Below are 19,677 nucleotides of genomic sequence, written 5' to 3' on the forward strand. Positions count from 1 at the left end.
ATTTCAGGCTCATTTATTCTCTCCTTTTCTTCATCTTGTTTGAAAAGGTGAAGACTGCTTTGGTTTGTTTACTTGTCCTGAATGTACAAGCAATGGAACTTGATTAGAATCATAAGCTCATAGTGCTAAAAGTAATATCAGAGTTCATCTCTTCTTACCTTCAAATTTTATGGTAAGGAACCAAGAACCTAGCTATTAGCAAACTGCTGCTGTGCAAATTCTCTGAGTCAGTGGCTCTGGGGAATTGGCTCTTCTCCAATATGAAGGAATTGCACTAGATTAATTCATTTTTGCTCTTAACCTTCTAGGCTTCTGAAGTCCCTGATTGTAAGAGCTTGCTTGTCCATTCTATACAATTCTCATATGTTAGAAGCAGAGCTTCATAACTTCTTGTCCAATACCTAGTCATTAAAATGGTATTTTTTGGAGGTCTCAACATTGTTCTTGACTTTCTCACTCTACAGCCTCTTTCTGCATCAGACCGCTCATCCACTTCTACCATTTGTACAACCACCTATTTACTGATGCTTCTGTATTCCTGACCCTTTGTCCAAGCTCCGGTTCTATCTAGCCAGTTGTCTGCTGGATATCTTAATGTTCAAGTCCTATGGGTCCAGTCAAATCAATGTGTCCAAAACTGAAGGCCTCAACTTCGCTCCAAATCTATGTCTCATATTCGGTTCTAAATTTTCATGAAACAGGTAGCCATCTATTGCATTTATCCATTAATATCTTGCATTTCTGTCCACTCCTTTTCATTCCTGTTGCCTGACACTGTCCAAGTTTATGTTCTCTGTGTTTCATGCCTTGATTGTTCCAGTACGCTTCAATCAGTTTCCATATTGTGCTTCTTTCTCATTTATTTTATCATTCATGTATTCTGTTCATTATTAAGTGAGTATAAGTTATTATAATAGTGACCCAGTGAGGGCTCTTGCCCTCAGAGGTTTACAGAAGATATATATAAATAAACAACTATTTTATAAGTTTATATCTTTGTCCCTTTACTTCATTTTTTTATACTCAGCTAAAGTAATTTGCAGAAAATAAATCATATTATAACATCACTTCTAAAATGCTTCCAAATGTAATTCACTTCCCCTAGTTTGCCAAATACAAGCTGTCCACAGCTGGACCTATACAATGAAATTTTAGTACCTTTATTTGCATCACCTATACTAAGCTATATTACAGTTCCAAGAATATAAAGTCTGTGGCCACAGTGCCTTTGCTGAGTTTGCACTCAATCTTCTTCAGTTGGCTGAGTCCTATAGACCTTTACAGACTTTGCACAGCTGCCATCTTCTTCACAAAGCCTTCCTTGACTTCAACTCCAGGTTGGGTTTCCCACCTTGGTCCTCCTGTTGAAGGGTTTGCAAATTTTGGCCACATATGACTTTCTTAGGGAAGGGTTGAATTTGGTGCATATTAGAGACTAAACGAATGTGTCTTAAATGAATGAATAGCTAAATGCCATTATTGCAATTCTGCAGACTGGGCAAATTAGGAAAGTGATCTGATGAATAAGCAGAAGATGTGCCATGCTTAATAAATTGAAGCTATCTGTAGACTTATTACAGAGGAAAAAAGTATTCCATTATTTACACTGGTCACCAGAAAGTAGCACAGTGATCAATTTGGGAAAATGATCAGTAATTTGAAAACTCTATATTCATTATTTTTGCTAACAGAAATTCTGATCCTGTAATTTTTTAGTATACTAGAAACAGAGGAGATGTTTTCCTAAAGATTAGTTTACCATTTATTACTGGTGGGCATACTCCCATGCTGTTTTTTTCTCTTTATGAGTTTGATTTTACTCAAGGTATGCTTATTTTTCTTACAGTGTGTTAGAACTCTGATTCAGAGACATTTCCTTATTTCAAACTTGTCTAGATATATAGAGCAAAAAAGCATTTAATCAGATTATTTTCTTAAGTGGGACTCTGGGTATTTATTTTCTTATAGCATTTTATTTTCAAAATGACGTGTGAATATATCAGTGCCAAAGAGAGAAACAAGAGAATAATTAGTTAATTGAAGGAATATATTCTGTTGAATATTGTTTTTAAGATCATCTTTTACTTCCCGCGGTAGGAGGGAACATTTTATTCATAATGTCAGTCCAATCAGATGAAAATAGTGGCATTGACAGTCTTAATTGTGCCGCCCTGCCCAAGCCGCTTCGGCTCGGTGGATAGAGCATCGGCCTGCGGATTGAAAGGTCCCAGGTTTGATTCAGGTCAAGGGCATATACCTTGGTTGCGGGCACATCCCCAGTGGGGGGTGTGCAGGAGGCAGCTGATCGATGATTCTCTCTCATCGATGTTTCTAACTCTCTTTCCCTCTCTCTTCCTCTCTGTGAAAAAAAAATCAATAAAATATATTAAAAAGAAAATTGTGCCGTCCTCCCCAAGCATGGAGTGTCAGTCATGTTTAAGAGGTTCCTTCTTCAAAATTGGCATCTTTTATATGTAGCAAATTTCTTTAACTTTGTGTTGAAAATGTGATGGCTAAGTATGTTAATTATCAGATATGTCATTATTCAAATTTACTTGGAGACAATATTTAAAACAATTATAGGTTAATTGTAGCTGATGAGAAAATATTTCACAATTGCATATTAGAAATACAGTCAGAGAATATTTCTTTTTATTTAGTATTTTTGGACCTATGAGGCTCTCTGAGAGTCTTAAGTCTGGCCTCATTCTGTCCATTTTTCATTCCGTTTGAAAGAATTTTAAAGTAACTGGTTAAAGTTCCTCTCCCATCTTTCATAAATAACACACAGAGATTTCTTGGGCAGCTACCAGAGGGAGAGGAGGAAATTTAAAAATGAGGTTACTGTGGGTATTGATACCTCTCCTGAAAGTGACTCTGCTGGAATCAGGCTCTCTGATCTGTTCTGTCACAGGTTAAGTTTTGTTTTCTCAGCTTGAATTTATAAGTATGGCAGATCATCTGGTTTTATCAATACATTAAGATGGAGAACCAGGAAGAACCACTTCTCCATTCAGAGCAGTCAGGTCCTTGTAAAAACCTAGAATTGTTCCACTTTTTACCAAACCAAGGCTCTTCTTAGCTTTGTTTTAGAGGTGAGGGCATACATCACCTGGAAGGCATACCTCACTTCCAAATAGGGTTTCTGGTCCAGAATATCTCACAGAAATCCCTTCCCATTTCCTCCTAGAGGTGAAAGCAGCCATTGCATTGCAGAAGGAATATGATGCAAGGAAACAGTGCTGGTGAATCAGGGCTTCCAACCCTCAGGTAGTGTCAGACCTTTAGGAAGGAAGTCCTTCTCTCCCTCTCCCCCTCTCCCCCTTCCCCCCTCTCACTCTCTTCACCTTTCCCCTTCTCCCCTTCCCCCCTCTCCCCCTCAGCCCCTGTCCCTCTCTCCTTCTGTCCCTCTGTCCCTCTCTCCCTCTGTCCCTCTCTCTTTCTCTCCTTCTCTCCCTTTCTCCTTCTCTTCCCACCTATTTGAATTTTACATCTTTCTTTGAAGAGTTGAGACTCTTCATGTTAATGAGCTTAAATCATTTCTGGAATTATGAACTTAAATCATCTAATTTATAATTAGCAATGTGTACATATTGAATTTCTCTGCTATCTATTTCAGTCCTGGAGTAAATCTGTTAAAACAAAATAAAAATGGTTTTGGTTCTTTTTTTCTTAATTTTTAACTTAACTTTTAAGTAGTCTAGGAAATATATTAATATGTTTTGAGATAGTTAGTGATTTTTTCTCTGGTATTCTTTTGTGTGGAATATAAATTGTGTGGATTTTCATTAAGTGCATTGTAGTATTTTGCTTGTTTTGGTGCTTTTTATCTCCTAAAGCACAAAGAAATGTGCTAGTTTAGTTGTGATGTATTTTGTTCAAAATACTCTACCCAGAACCTGATATAGTTACAGCATAGAATGGGGTCAAGGCAATGTGATGCCTCTATGTATATGCATGAAATTTCACTGACCTCATAAATTGGTTTGAATTTATTTGAATAAACTAAATTTAAGTCATTTGGCTCTTTTAAGCAATTATAACACACTCTCAATTTTTAAATCAAGTTTGTACAGTAGCTAACAAAGAGTAGTTGTTTGAATGTGTCCTAAAATGAATATGTTAGATTGGGACACTAATCATATGATGTTATTTTTACTTCTTTATTTCATGGTTTTCTATATGCTCATTTGGATTTGTATGCATTCTGCTCTTTCTAAAATTGGTAGTTAAGCAGTGCATTGTTTTAAAGATTAATTATCAAGTTTTGTCTTGCTCTTAAATTTCATGTGGCTATGTGAGTTGGACAGAAGCCATCTATCTACCTTTCTGACACCCACTTTTCTGGGTTGAACATATATTGACCTTGACTATAACTTTGTATTTAGGAGACTTGATTAAACACTGAAAACATAAAGCCCAGTGTGATTGTAAGTACCTATTTTTATAACATCCCAATAATGTAATAAAATAATCCAGAAAATGCCTGGCAGGCATGCTCAGTGGTTGAGCATTGACCTATGAACCAGGAGGTCACAATTCAATTCCTGGTCAGGGCACATGCCCTGGTTGAAGGTTTGATCCCCAATGTGAGGCATGCAGGAGGCAGCCGATCAATAATTCTTTCTCATCATTGAAGCTTCTCTCTCTCTCTCCCTCTTCCTTCCTCTCTGAAATCAATAAAAAATATATTTTTTAAAAGCTTCAGAAAATTGTTAAGATATGTCAACATTTTACATAAGCATTTGGCTTTATATAGATAGCACAAACTTACCCACAAGAAAGAGTTCATTTTCTGAAGAATCCTTAGCAAAACTAAAGGTTGGGCTTGCATTACTGAGGCTGTGACTCTTTGATTATTACAGCCACAACATATGGAGGAATGTGTCTTTTCTTTTGAACAAAATTATATGTTCAGACTTTTTTTTTTTTTTTTTTAGAAATGTTATGAAAGGTGGCCATTGCATGACTCATTTGGAGTGTAAGAGGTGATACGTTTATCATTGGATTTTTTACCCTGTCTGCTTTACTTACTTAGAACAAATGGCCATACAAAGAGTTGGGCAAAGCTGACATGCTAGAAGAAAAAGTGATAATCTGAAACTCATTTTGTCTAGTTTGAAAAGGTCATACTTTATGCCTGAGGATCCCACAGAAGGAAAATACCTTTTTAAAGTTTTCTTACATGTCTTGGGAAGGAAACCAACATTTTTCAAGTGCCCAGTTAAGAGGCAGGCATTCCACTAGGTATTTTTATTTGGGAAGTTGATGGTTTTGACCACGTAGGCTGGTTGCTTTTGAGTTGAATGAGCTCAGATTTGAGGCACTGGTTATATAAAAAAGGCTAAATGTGAAGACCTGGGGAGCAGGTGGGAATAGGGTGGAGGGTGTCAATCCGGGAAACAAAGGGACATCTGTAATACTTTTAACAATAAAGATAAATTAAAAAGAAAAATGGAATTGGGGGAAGAGACTTGCAGCTGGAGATTCTCTTAGTTGACAAAGTGTCCTTGAGCAGGTCATCTGTCTCATTTTGCTTATTATCTCTTAAGTGAAGAGCTTAAGCTTGTATAATTCTTTCAGATTTACACTTTTATCATCATGAAGTATTCCTTTTTGTCTCTAGTAATACTTCTTGTGTTGAAGTCTGTTTGTCTTGTATTAATTCAGCTATCTTTTGCTTATTGTTTGCATGTGTGGTATAACTTTTTCATTTCTTCCAACCTATTTTTGTATTTCTATTTAAAGTGTTTCTCTTTATAGAGTGTGAGTAGTATATTTTGCTTTTAAAAAGTATTATTTTAAATTTTTATTTAAATCTTTATTGTTGAAAGGATTATATGTGTCCCTCTCTTTCCCCCCATTGACTTCTTCTAGCCTGCCCCCATACCCAGTCCCACGCCTTCACCACCCCATTGTCTGTGTCCATGGATTATGCATATATGCATAAAATTTCTTTCCTTAAAAAACCTATTATTATTATAAAAGTTAAAGTTTTAGCAGGTATATCAAATTATCATTTTGAGCCAGAACCGGTTTGGCTCAGTGGATAGAGCGTCGGCCTGCGAACTGAAGTGTCCTGGGTTCGATTCTGGCCAAGGGCATGTAACTTGGTTACAGGCACATCCCCAGTAGGGGGTGTGCAAGAGGCAGCTGATCGATGATTCTCTCTCATCGATGTTTCTAACTATCTCTCTCCCTTCCTCTCTGTAAAAAATCAATAAAATATATTAAAAAAATTATCATTTTGATTTGCTATATCTTCTCAGTTTTCTTTCTGATTTAACTGTACAAAAATAATCTTGTATGGGTTGGATACGTATTAGTGAAACCAGTTTGTTGAAAGAGTGAGTCACTTTTAGTAAGACACAACAGAAGATAGCTTGATTCTTCTCCCACTTTTGCTTTGGATGATATTTTTGGCAGATCCCATGGCTTTTGAGTCATTTTGAAATACTGGAACAATCTAATTTTCAAATATTAGGAAAAGTAGTACAGAATAAGATAAAACTTTTAATTTTCCTATCCAGTTTATAGGTTCTCCTCTTTTCCATTCTCTGGCCTGACCCTTGGCTTGGTGATCATAAGTAAGGAAGAAAGTTCATTTCTAGTTTAACTCTTCTCTCTGCTCCTCTTTCTACCTAGCATTTCTGGCCCCTCCAGAATCGGTAGGGGCAGAAAAGAGGTCAAGGCGGCTGTATTCAGCTGATGGGCATGTTTCATGGCCATTTTTTTCATACACACCCTGATGGGTTCTTTGGTGATACCTTGCTCGGTCATTGACACCATGCCATTATTGGATGTATACAGTGCAAATCTTGGGTAAACACTGATGACCTTCAACTCTTGTCCTTTGGTGGTATATCTGTGGAGTGACCCTAAGCCCCTGTCCAGGCAGCCCACTTGAGTGGAGACATTTTAGGATCACCACAACCTCACTGTCCTCCATGGAATCCATTTGATCTCCAGGAAAACTCACATTAGCACCATTAAACTGAAGTGTAGCCCGTTTCCAAGTTTACCACAGCTCAGTTGCCTTGCTCTACTATTGCAGGCAGCATCCAACAGGCTTGAGGGTTCTAACCTTGCACACACCCCACTGAGCAGGTTATGAGGTTCTGCAGGAGACTAGCAACCAGCCAAGGAACAGAATAAAAACCTCTCTGGTTACAGAGAATTCCAAGGTATGAAGGGTTGTTTTAGGCAGTTCTGAGCTGATAGGGAAGGAAAGGAAACCAGTCTTTTCTCCTGAGAATTCTCTTTGAAGAAGAGACTTCTGCAATGCAAGTTCTGCTCACATAGACTGCAGAGGTGACCTCTGGACTGGTTGGCCATGTGTTGCAAGTCCTGAGGTCATGTGAAAGGAACTCATCTATTGTCTTTATCACTGAGCCTTTAGCTGGAAAATTGTAACAATAACAGACTTCCCCCTCTATTTAAGAGAAACTTGCAATTATTGGTTTAATAGCAAGATACATAGTAAAGTGTTATACTTTCACCTACATTTATAACTTGTGAATTACCACAATGTAATCTCCCATCACAGTAACGAGAAATACTAAGTATAAAATACATGTTTAATGAATCCACTTATGGTGATTACATGAGATTGGTCTCTGGGGAAAGTAAGGATGACCAAATATAATAAGAGAAGTGAGGTTTCTAATGTGCAACACTCTTTACTTAATTTGGTGAAACAATTGGTCACTTAAATGAAAAAAAAAATGAAAGTTGGTATATTGGCAAAGATGGATAAAACTTGAAACTGGGTTGATAGTCATCTCTGGTGGAAATCTCTAAACAGTGCATATCATATATAAATTTTATATATAATATGTGTATATATATATATATATATATATAAGTATATATGTATATGTGAATATGTTTATATGATGTACCAATACACACTTAAGTATACGTTTATAGTCCTGATTATAGCTATCAGAGAAAGCAATGACATATGATGGATTCACCTCAAACATATTTTAAGAGTTGGCAAAGAATAAATAGCACAGATAAAGGAGAATAGTTTGGAACAAGAAATATGAACTTTTTTAACTTTTGGATCTGATACAAATGAATATAAAATGTATGTATCAGTTTATTGGTTAGTTTATTTTGAAGTAGAAAATAACCTTAAAACATGTAATGATTTTGTATTAGAATCTATAGGTGATAGTATAAGAAGTCATTTTAATGTTATATATTTAATTTTGACTAAAGTTATTTATCAATAATTTTCAAAATATGTTAACATGTATTACACAATAATGATTTATGTAAATAAAAAGCCACTTATATCTCAGTAATGTCTATGATTTAAAAAAAAAACTTTGGAGTTTATAAAAGGAATACATGATCATGCTAAAAATATTGAAGCATCTCTGAAAAGCACAAAAAAAGCAGCAAAAGTACTATTAGTCCAATCATAAATAGATAGCATTGCAGGCCAGAATGAAAAAACACCAGATTGCTTTTTGTTTATTGTTACATTTATTTCTATGAGTTATAAAAAATTGTGTTGTGTGTTTTTTTTTTATGGCAGAACTTCCTTTGATCTATATTTAACCAGCTCCCTTATTTTTCTGTAAAAGACTAAGTTGAATTCCCTTTCATGGCTAGCCTTTATATGTAGGAAGCTGTACCAAGATTGTGTCCAGTATAATAAGAAATCTGCTAAATATAACTTTATTTGTAGAGTAGATTTTTGTGTAATTTTTTTGAGCCTTAGTCAGTTGTTAAGAATTACTTTAAAATGCAGAAAGAGAAATAAGGAAAGTGAGCTATTGAACAGAGGTATTTAAGCACTTAAGCCTGCTTTTAGTTCTAGCCCTGGAACTGCCTATGGCAGATAATTTCATGTGGACCTCAATGTTTTATTTTCTCAATGGGACAGTGTCTGTCTGATTCAGGGATCAAATGCAAGGGGGAAATGTAAATGCTTTTGGCCTGTTTTGGGGGGCATACTTGAAGCAAGATAAGCATTCATGAAGGAGTCCTAAGGTTAGAAAGTTCTGAGCTTTGAGCTATAGATTTTAAAAGGAAAAGTTTTGTATAGAGTTCTACTTTAAGTCTTATCAGGTACTGTCTTTGTAAAACTAGTTTCATTCTGTTTCTTTCATTATGAAGCCATCTTTAAAATCATTAGCCTTAGGTGAAGAATGAACACTTTGAAAAATAACTTTAGAGAAGAATAGCTGTGAGTGCTATAGTGTGATATAATTGAGAATACTATTTTTTTCCTGTATCATGGGAAAGTATTGAAATGGGTTAGCTAAAAAAAGGAAGGAATATGTTTATTTTCTTAGAGATAATTCAGCCATATTATAGGATAAGACTTAATGTTTTTATATTAAATCATATTTCCCCCCAAAGATCTATATATGAAAAATTTAAAAATAAAAGAGAGAAAAATAGAAAGAGAAAAAATGGAAACATGCTTTATCACATATCGATAGCTATCCCCAAATAAGTTTGGCTTCTAACTCATTTTCAGAATTGTTTAAAATTCACTGGATAAGTCAACCTGAAATGGCAGAGCAAAGAGGCTCATGTTTAGGCTAAAACCCTGAGGCTAATGTTTCCATCTTTGCAAGTACATTAAAGACTGCACACATATTGCATACAAATAATAGCCAAATGTTCCGGGGGTGGTGAATCTATTTCTTCTCCATGATAATTTATGAAGTTGTTAAATTAGGTTTCTTTGGAGTTGTAGCAGTTTATTTCATTAAGCTGTTTACTGGATAAATATTTTCACTAAGCTTTTCATCGACTTCAAAAAGGTATTATTTATTCAATAAAAAAGTGTGAGGATTCTTTTGCAAAATGCATTTGTTTTTCTTTTTCTTTATAGGTTTCCTCCCCCACACCTTTTGGTTCAAATGAGTCTATTATTTAAACTATTATTTAAACTAGAGGCTTAGTGCATGGAATTTGTGCATGGGGTGGGGAGGGGGTCCCTAAACCAGCAGTTGGACATCCCTCTAGCAATCTGGGACTGCTGGCTCCCAACAGCTTCCCTGCCTGCCTGCCTGCCTGATTGTCCCCCTGCCCCAACTACTCCCCTGCCAGTCTGGTTGTCCCCCAACAGCCCCCATGCCAGCCTGGTTGCTCCCTAACTGTCCAGAAGAAAGTTGAACATCTGAAAGATGTTCAGTCACCTGGCCATACTAGCATATTACCCTTTGATTAGTATAGATTGCATCAGTAGATCTGCTATCTCATATGCATAGAAGCAGTGGGTTTTGTTTCTTTGTATGTAAAATCTTTGCTATATTTTACAGCTGTAAGATGAACTAGAGAAGATCACTATCTGTGTCATGTAAAATATCTGGCTTCTTACCTGGCCAAACAGTAATTGTGTTTGATGTTACGGTGGACCCCCACTCTGCAGATACTTTTGCATCCATAAATGTGAAGATTCTAGTGAGTGTTTTTCAGATAATGTACATGTACAATTTATAAGCAGTATTTGAGTAAAGACCAAAGTGAGGAAGCAGCATGATAAATAGAAAAGTGAGAGCTGACTTTCCTGGGTTTGAATACTGTGCCTGCCTTTTACTAGATATATGACCTTTGGTGAGGTCCTTAGCTCCCTCTGAACTTGTCCTCATCTGAAAGAAAGATCCTAGTTGTGAAGATTAATTAAATGCTAGGTATAAAGTGCCTAAACACATCAGCTGTCTTATGATAGCCACTTCATTAGTGTAGGTCTTTTCTTTCTATAGACAGTTGACAATTAAATATGTCATGGTGGGTCAGTTGAACAATTCATACATCTCATGATATTTCTGGAAAGGATGCCCCCAGATTTTATTTTTTTTATTTTATTATTATTTTTTTTTTAGGATTGAATACTTTTTATCAAGTCTCTTGGAAAAGTAATCTGTATGTTTTGCTCATGCATTAATTTATTCAGCATTTGTCAGTACTTGTTATATGCCAGCTTTCATCAGCTCTGGAAGTTCATATTCCTTTTTTTTTTTTTTAATATATTTTTTTGATTTTCCACAGAGAGGGAGAAGGATAGAGAGCTAGAAACGTCGATGAGAGAGAAACATCGATCAGCTGCCTCCTGCACACCCCCTACCGGGGATGTGCCCACAACCAATGTATCATACATGCCCTTGACCGGAATTGAACCTGGGACCTTTCAGTCCGCAGACCGATGCTCTATCCACTGAGCCAAACCGTTTTTGGCTGGAAGTTTATATTATATCAAGAGAGTTTATATAAGAGAGGAATGACTATATTATTTTTTAAGAATTATTGTTATTTTAATCCATACTAGAGGCATTTAAAAATATATTTTATTGAATTTTTACAGAGAGAAAGGGAAAGGGAGAGAGAGTTAGAAACATTGTTGAGAGAGAAACATCAATCAGCTGCCTCCTGCACACCCCCTACTGGGGATGAGCCCTCAACCAAAATACATGCCCTTGACTAGAATCAAACCTGGGATCCTTCAGTCTGCAGGCTGATGCTCTATCCATTGTATCCATTGAACCAAACTGGTTAGGGCAGCATTTTTTTCATTTTATTTTTTTAAGAGAGAAAGTAAGAGAGGAAGAGAGGGAGAGAGAGAAATATGTGTGAGAGAGAAAAACACCTATTGGTTGCCTTATGAATATGGATCTACTGGGTATTGAGCTCACAACCTTTTGGTATATGGGATGACACTGCAGCCAACTGAGCCACCCAGCCAGGGCAATGACTATGGAATTTTAAGTTCCACAGAAGATGCATTGCTGAGACCCTGTATTAGTGCAAAATACCCTCATCTGAAACATGACAGCCCTTAAAGGTAGCAGTGTTTTCTTGTTTTCTTAGAGGTTTTTCATTTCTGATGTTTATGTTAGCCATACCTCTAAAGATTTTCTTTTCTTGGTGAGTCATACAGATTTTGAAGACACTTACGTTAGAAGAGTCTTCGTTTTTTAATCACTGTGGAATAGCTTTGCGCCCTCTTCTCTCTCTCTCTCTCTCTCTCTCTCTCTCTCTCTCTCTCTCTCTCTCTCTCTCTCTCTCTCTCTCTCTCTCTGTCATTTTCTTTTGTGTCCCTAATAGGAGAGTGAAGTGGTAGAATGTTGAGTGGCTTGTTGTTTCTTATGGTTTTCCTGGTAGCTGCTCCCCCTTAAGCGGTTGGCCTTTTAGTGTGAGGCATCCTCTTGACAAGTGCAAACTGTTGATGAAGTCAGTGATGATTACATAACTGTTGTTGGACAGTTATGTGGAGCATCAGAGTTGGTGAAAATAGCAGTTGCTTCTGAGAACACAGCCAGGGAATGGGATGGTGGGGGGAGAGATAAATTATATCTGCTGTTTGTTAGAATATTTTTGGCAGTGAATTTATGGAAAGCAGCAGCCTAAACTCACAGAAGCTTGTCACTACTAACATGAAATGCAAGTTTAGTAATCTAAACATTTTGGGCAAGTGTAGCATCTCAGGGATGCCACCAGAAAACCAGGCTCCTTTTTCCTTTCCCTCTTTGCTGTCTGCCTTCTGTCCTCATGGTTACGAAATAACTCTGCACCTCCTAGTAGTTATTCTCAGGAAAGAGGAAAGAGGATATGTTCATGTATGAGAATAAACTATATCGGGGATTGCTCTCTCTCTTGCATCTCATTGGTCAAAACTGTATCACATGGCCATGCTAGCTGCAAGGGAGTATGGAGAACTAGCCATTTTAACCTGACCTTTTGCTACCCAGAAGAAAATCAAGACTATGAGTATTAGTTAGACAAATAGTCATGACTGCCATATATGGGGATTTTATTTTTATCATTTCTAGTAGCCTTAGGTTTATATTTCATGATTTGGTAAGCAGTAGTTGCCACCTCATTCATTTATTTGACAAATATTTATTAAATGCCTAATATATTACAATATACCATTCCCAATTTAATAAAACTAGACCACAAAATATGGCTGCATGAATAAAAATTCATGGATGACTATGGAAGTTAGCTACTGAAAACTTCTTTTAGCTCATGTAGTAAATTGCTGGAACTGTGATTTTCAAATTAAAAACAAGTGAATTTTGTTTAGCTGACCTCCATCATGCAACTCATTCATAATTATTACCCACACACTCCCTTCTTTGTTTGATCTTTTTGCAGATAAATTTGGAAGCCTGCTTCATAAGGCCGAGTTGCTCTGGCTTTCCCATTATACTCTCCCAGGTTTTATGTGCTTATCCATTAAGTCAGACAATTGCCCTTTTCATAATTGGGTATTGTTATTTTTTCTTTTTATTTGAAAGGAAACAGAGTGTTTTAGGCCAGGAAAACTTAAAAAAGAAAACAGAAAACCATCAACTACATTTGTTTTTTGTAATCATCAAATCTCATATTAGGATTCAGCAGTTTTGTGCATATTCTATTCCAAGGGAACCCAAGTTTATTCTTGCCTTGTTTCACTTTGAGGCAGGTTTGCACAGATTCACCAGGTTCTCTCCTTAAACTGTGTTCAAGGTCAGATTTCCAGTAGTGGGTCTTTCAACCAAATTCCTAGGCTGTGAGAATGATTTTACTTGGTGTGTGACTTTTCTTTGTTGTGAAAGCTGAGTTCTAGCCTCATGTGATCTCTTCTAGTCTCTTTCAAATTTTAGCTAGATTAGTGGTATCATTTATACAGAGCCCATCTTGTGGCTGTTTCACAGCAGTAGATGATTCAGGTAGCCGAAGTGGGTTGTAAAGCTGATAGTTTTTACCTGTGACCCCAAATTTTGCACTAAGAGAGACTATTTTTAATTGGTCCCCACATAGACTCTTGTTTAGAAAGTTTTTGCTCATGAAATAGATCACATTGATATTAATTATAGGTTGTCAATCCCCCTGCTTATATTAACCAAAGGCATATTTAACTGTCCACAGTATTCAACAAGCATGAGATAACCAGTATTTCTATGTTGATATCACTTAATTCAAAGCAGAGATACTTGACATAAAACAGGGCTTTATTGCAGTTAAATATATACCTCTAATTTGGCTTATGAAATATTGGAAGGAAGCTTCAAGGCCGTTATTACTTCACTTATAAAACCATAACTGCAGGCTGTTCACTTTTCCTCATGTGGCACTTTATGACCATCTTTTAACTTTTTAGAAAATTTTAAATGTAACAAAATTATAGTGAATATTACATTGAACCTTTATATATATCCATCATTAAACCTTCAGCTAGCATTACTAAACCATCATTAAACTATAACAAAACCATGGGCACTTTGTTTCATCTGTTACCCATCAACAACCCCAACTGCATTGTTTTGAAGCAAATCCTAGCTTTATTATTTGTGGATGGCCCATTTATAACCTGGAAATCTACAAGCTCTAAACTCTATCCCAGTTGTTGCTATGCCATTGATTATGGTTTGGCTCCATGTATGACTGTTGACCCATGTTTCTATATCAGTCATCAGTCTCTCTTGCCTTTCTTTTGTTAGCAGAGTTGACCTGCCTCTGAAATTTCAGAAATAGAATAGACAGCTATCACTGACCCTAACTACTGTATTGGCAGTGAGAGCCCAAGCAATGCTGGCTAATAGCTGCAGTGAAGAAAAGCAGGAGAAAAAATGGCTTCAGATTCTGGCTTGCTTAGGGGAATCCATGTGGAGGATTGGTGTTGCTTCAAAAGAAAGAGGTTCTGGAGCTAAATGTGGCCAAGAAGGATTGTACTCAACCTTGGCTATAAGCAGGTATGATGGGAGAATTTCTTACTTAAAGTTTACCAAGGATCTTTATTGTCTGAAAAGAAGGTGGTAACTGAAGCAGCCACCAGATAATCTAGGAGTCTCCTTTTGATGTGTGTGTGTGTGTGTGTGTGTGTGTGCGCGCGTGTGCGTGCACGCATTCTTTGAATTTACGCACTGGTAGTCATTTCAAGTCCTTGGGGCTTTTTTGGGTAAGAAATCTGGCCATTGTTTCTGAATCTACATATCATTATTCATATTGAAAGTTAAATTAATTTTCAAAGGAAACCTGCTATGCCAGGGTCAGAGTCAGGATGGTATTCTTGTGGACATTATTCCGTTGGTCATTTTAATTAGATTTAATGGAAGTGATTTATAATAGTAGATGGTTAACTTCTTTAAAACCAAATAATTTATTTTCTTCTTTGGGCTTGAGTATATAAAATTAGAATATTAGGCTATTTTAATTTATACCAACACATAATTTTGAATAGAAGAATTACACGTAGTGTTTGATTGTGATTAGCAAGTTTTATGTCAACTATTTATTGAAAATAATAAATGTAAAATAAAATCAGATGGATCCTATTTTGATTTACTTTTCTTTATATGCTTTTCTTGATTTAAAAGTCCAAGATAAGAAAAATAGAGCCCATATATGCTCTTATGAGCTTGGACAATAAAAGAAAATTCAACAGGAGACATCAGCTTATAATTCTGTTACCTTCTGTTACCTCCACAGTCTATTACAACCTCTTCATTTCATTTTTGCACTGGGAAATATAAATAGAAGTGGAGTTCTATACATTTATTTCTTCATTTATACATTTACTTCTTGGACTTAACATATTTGAGAATAGTCATTGGAATAGATATGAAGGAAATACTTCAATGCTAGTTTTGAAAAATTCCCTTTAACATTTATCCATTTCCATTTGCTTTTACCCATTTGCTCCTTAGAAATCAAATAATTGGAATAAAAGCTCTTCAAAATATATCATTTAGATATAAATAAATATTTTAATTCTGACTTGAAAGTTTTCCATTGTTTAATAGTGTACCTGAAACCATAACATGAGGGAATTTGGGCAGGTCTTTAAAGTTCACCTTAGCAATTCTGTTATTAGTGGATAGCCTTTCTTCTTTTTCCCCCACAGGAGAAGACGGGTTCCCTGTGATCTGGAATCCTGAAATGTGATCTTCCTTACAAAGGTAGGCGTATGTCCTTTTAAAAATTAATTTGTGACTTTCAAAAATTGTGTTATCTTGATTAAATTGCAACTTAGACTCTTTAATCTGGAAGCAAGTTTTATGCTGTTAATGCCTGTACTGTGGTTGATTTAAAATCTCATATTCAGCTTCCTAAATTCAGCATTGAATTTGCCAGGCTTTTTAAAAGAATGACTCTTCTGAGCGAGTGTTTGATATCTACAGCAGTCTATATGTGACATGTAATAAGTGAATGTCAGTGGCTACAATTTTTTTTTATTGAAATAGATTAATTTTAGCTTATCTTGATGAAATATGGTCCTTCCCCCCCCCCCCCCCCCAAGTGGGTGACATCATTCTAGGAAGGCCAGAGAGTTGGGAAGTAGAATATGATCTGGCTAGGAAAGGTTGTCATATCTTCCTATTTTTTTTCTATGAGATTTATTTTCATCATGTGAATTGTGATTTGCTCCATACTTTATTTGCTGTAACAAAGTTATGAGCATTCTTTGGTTTATGGCATTTTTTGTAATTTATCTGGGCTCTTTAAAATGTTTTTAAATTTCATGGGCTGAGCTCCAAGCCCAGCAGTTGTTTTATTTTCATCTAATAAATTTTACTCTAAAAGGTGTGTTTGAGGATCTTGATTCTGACAGCATCATGACCAGAGCAAGGCCCGCAGAGTCAGGAAAGTTGTGCGCACAAGTGCCACAGGAACTCCTCTGAGAATCTGTGATGTTCCAAGATCACAGAGGTCAAATATGACCTTGTGTCATTAGCCTCCAATGTTTCCCTTTGGGCTCCTCTCAGGTTGTAAGATTTGAGCAAGTCTGGGCAGAAGTTTTATGGTGTAGAAACATTTCTTCCTCGTTTTATAATGTGATGGTGATGGGGTCTCTCTTTATTCTGTCAGCTTCACAAAAGTGACTGTTCATCTCCAACTGTCAGTGACCTTGTCCACCTCCAGCCTAGGAATAGCTCAGTTCTCCTCTCTGACACAGCTCCCAAGCTAGCTACCCACATATTACTAATAAAACTTCACCTACCTCATATATATTGATTTTTCACAGAGAGGAAGGGAGAGAGAAACACCAACCAGCTGCCTCCTGCACACCCCCTACCGGGGATGTGCCCGCAACCAACATGCCCCTGACAGGAATTAAACCCGGGACCTTTCAGTCTGCAGACCGACGCTCTACCACTGAGCCAAACCGGTTTCGGCTCACCTACCTCTTGATGGTAAAAAAGAATTAGATTAAATCTTTGGGAATCTAGCATGAAGAACAAACATGCTTTCTAATCTCTTAATTGGAAATAGAAGGGTTTAAGCTAAGGTGGACTATTTGGCCTACCAAAGATAAGCTGAAACACCAGTGTAAACTCAGCATTTGGACATCAGTACTACAAGAGAGTATTTGAAAATAGAGACATCAAACTGCTAATTTGCTTCAGAAATGGATTTTAAAAAATCTGTTATATGCAGATAGACAGGGAAATGACTGCAAAGTGACTAAGTAAAGGCTTGTTATATATTTTTTCCCTCAAATTATTTCTTCAGATGTTGGCTTCAAAGATGATACAGAGACACAGGAGTTAATCACAGGCAGAGGGTGAAGATACTTTTGATGAAATGATGATAGGGAAGGAACTTGGTGAACATAAGAGTTATGGGAAATTCAAATAGACCTTGATCGTTGAATCTAAAAGGATAACTGGGCTTAGCTGAAGCATAAATAATTATTATCTATCTGCTACTACGTAGATATACATTGAAAATTTTGACTTCAAACGTTATGAAAGATGCTTTTTCTCATTTCTCTAACTCTAAAGACTCTCATGTGAACAGTGACCCACATCTCTGCAACATATTGTCACATATCGGCTGGACATTTAGAGACACGGTATTTAAAAGACAGCTCCTAACCTGTGTGGGCCACAGAGCCCAGGAGAGTATGGGATATTGTAAGAGGTCTCGGTGCCCATGGTAGTACCAAGGATGGTTCACGCCCCATGCATATGTATATGACTATTTGACAATTCTCTGTAGCTGCTGCTGTTCTGAAGAAATGTACATGAATAAAAAGTGTTACTGTATTAAGAGGTGCTTCTTGACATAATGTATTTTCTTTACAGGAATTAAAGCACAACTTATAAAAGGTTATTAATTCATTTGACATTAAAAATGGGTCATTATAGCCACATTAAAAGTGGCTCAGTGGTTGAATGTCAACCCAAGAATCAGGAGGTTAACATTTTGTCTGCAGTAGACACTTGTCACCAGTTGGGTTTCCCAGCATCTGAATACTTTTCCTGAATTGGGGGAAACCCACCATTGTATGAAACTGGGTGGGTGAGAGTGCCCTTGTTCCTTTTAATTGCTGAAACAGAAATACCCACTTTTGTTTTTCCTGACTTCTGCCAGCTAGCAGGAGCACAGGATTTATGGTCTGCCAAACCTGGGATTGTGCCTCTGGAGTGATTGATGGCTTAGAATTCTGCCCATCTGGTGCACGCAGCAGCACTGGTGGCCGTGTACAGAGCTAGTTGTGGTGACCAGGGCCAGCAACTTTGGTGGTAGGTGTAACAGAGTCGACTGTTGAGAAGAAAATAGAAATGCTAAGGAAAACAGCTTTTCTGCATATGTTAGGAGGCCAGACTAGCTTCACCTATTCCAACTAACATTTTCCTCTACCTGGGGTAATAATGACAGGATAATTAAAGATCTTCAAGAGAAGCAGATATCAGTGATTCATGAAATTAGTCATAACACAGGTAAGACATCCTGACATTCTTTTAGGGAAATAAATTCTATCATTAACCTTTACTAAAAAGAATGCATATCTCAGAATTACAAACATCCCCTTTTGGTTTAGGAATGAAACATCTTTTGTTTTTCTTCTTCTTCTTTTTTTTTTTTTTTTTTTTTTGGTAGAGATTGTTTCTTCTGCTCAGATTCTAATCAACACCATTGCCTGTGAACAGTCACATTTCTGATTCTTAGTGGCTAGGTTGACGGGCCTATTTTGTTTGTTTTCCAGAACAAGCAGACTGTGCCATATTGTTTTACGTGGTGTTTAAGCATATTGTCTGTTCTTCCTGTGTACTGCTTCCCTACTGTGGTGCACACAGCAGCTGTGTGACCATCTGTGTCAAATCTGGGACACCTCTCCTAAACTCCAAGCTCTGTCTTTTTTTGTTCCTCTTGTTAGATGCATGTGATTGTGAAGTGTAGTGTATGATCAGGAGATAGGATTGAAGAAATCTGGGTCTAAATTGTTGCATGAAGAAGGTCTCTTCACTAACAAGGAACACCTATCTACATGTTTCTGCACAGAACATATTTGATGATCATATGTGCAGTTTTCCTACTAATAACTCTATACAATAGAAGAAGACGTATAAATTATGTGAGCATGAGAGGAAGAAATAAATTTCTATGTGTTGAGCCTTTATACATTTTTTTGGATCTATTTGTTACAGAAGCTGATATTAGCCTTATACACTCTCATTTAGATATGTAAATGTTACCATTTCTTCTTATCAGTTATTTGCTGACATTTTTCTCTTTTTAGTTGCTCATTATCTGGAATCTTCCTCTGCATAGTAGCTACTGCACAGTAGCATGAGTTAAACATAGTTATGATGAAGCTATTGGAGAAGCTAGGACTCATATTTTCCTATTATAGCCCCATATTGCTTATACGATAGATAGACCTAAGAATCAGAAGACAGCTTTATGTCTTATTAGAAAAACAATTTGCTAGTTTTG

At 36.6% G+C, this 19,677-nt stretch overlaps 1 protein-coding gene across 6 annotated transcripts in view; it reads left to right on the forward strand.

Moving 5' to 3' along the window:
* Positions 1 to 19,677, forward strand: part of PLCB4 (phospholipase C beta 4) — a 365,947-nt gene that overhangs the window by 10,034 nt on the left and 336,236 nt on the right. For 5 of the 6 annotated variants that reach the window (XM_036417991.2, XM_045574871.1, XM_045574870.1 and 2 more), the window contains exon 2: positions 15,857 to 15,911. The exons of the other annotated variant lie outside the window; for it this stretch is intronic. The gene's annotated coding sequence lies outside the window, so the exon portion shown is untranslated. The remainder of the gene's footprint in view (positions 1 to 15,856; positions 15,912 to 19,677) is intronic. 6 annotated transcript variants of the gene reach the window in all.

This window comes from Pipistrellus kuhlii, unplaced genomic scaffold (genome assembly GCF_014108245.1).
Source record: "Pipistrellus kuhlii isolate mPipKuh1 unplaced genomic scaffold, mPipKuh1.p scaffold_m20_p_6, whole genome shotgun sequence".
NCBI classification, from domain to species: Eukaryota; Metazoa; Chordata; class Mammalia; order Chiroptera; family Vespertilionidae; genus Pipistrellus; species Pipistrellus kuhlii.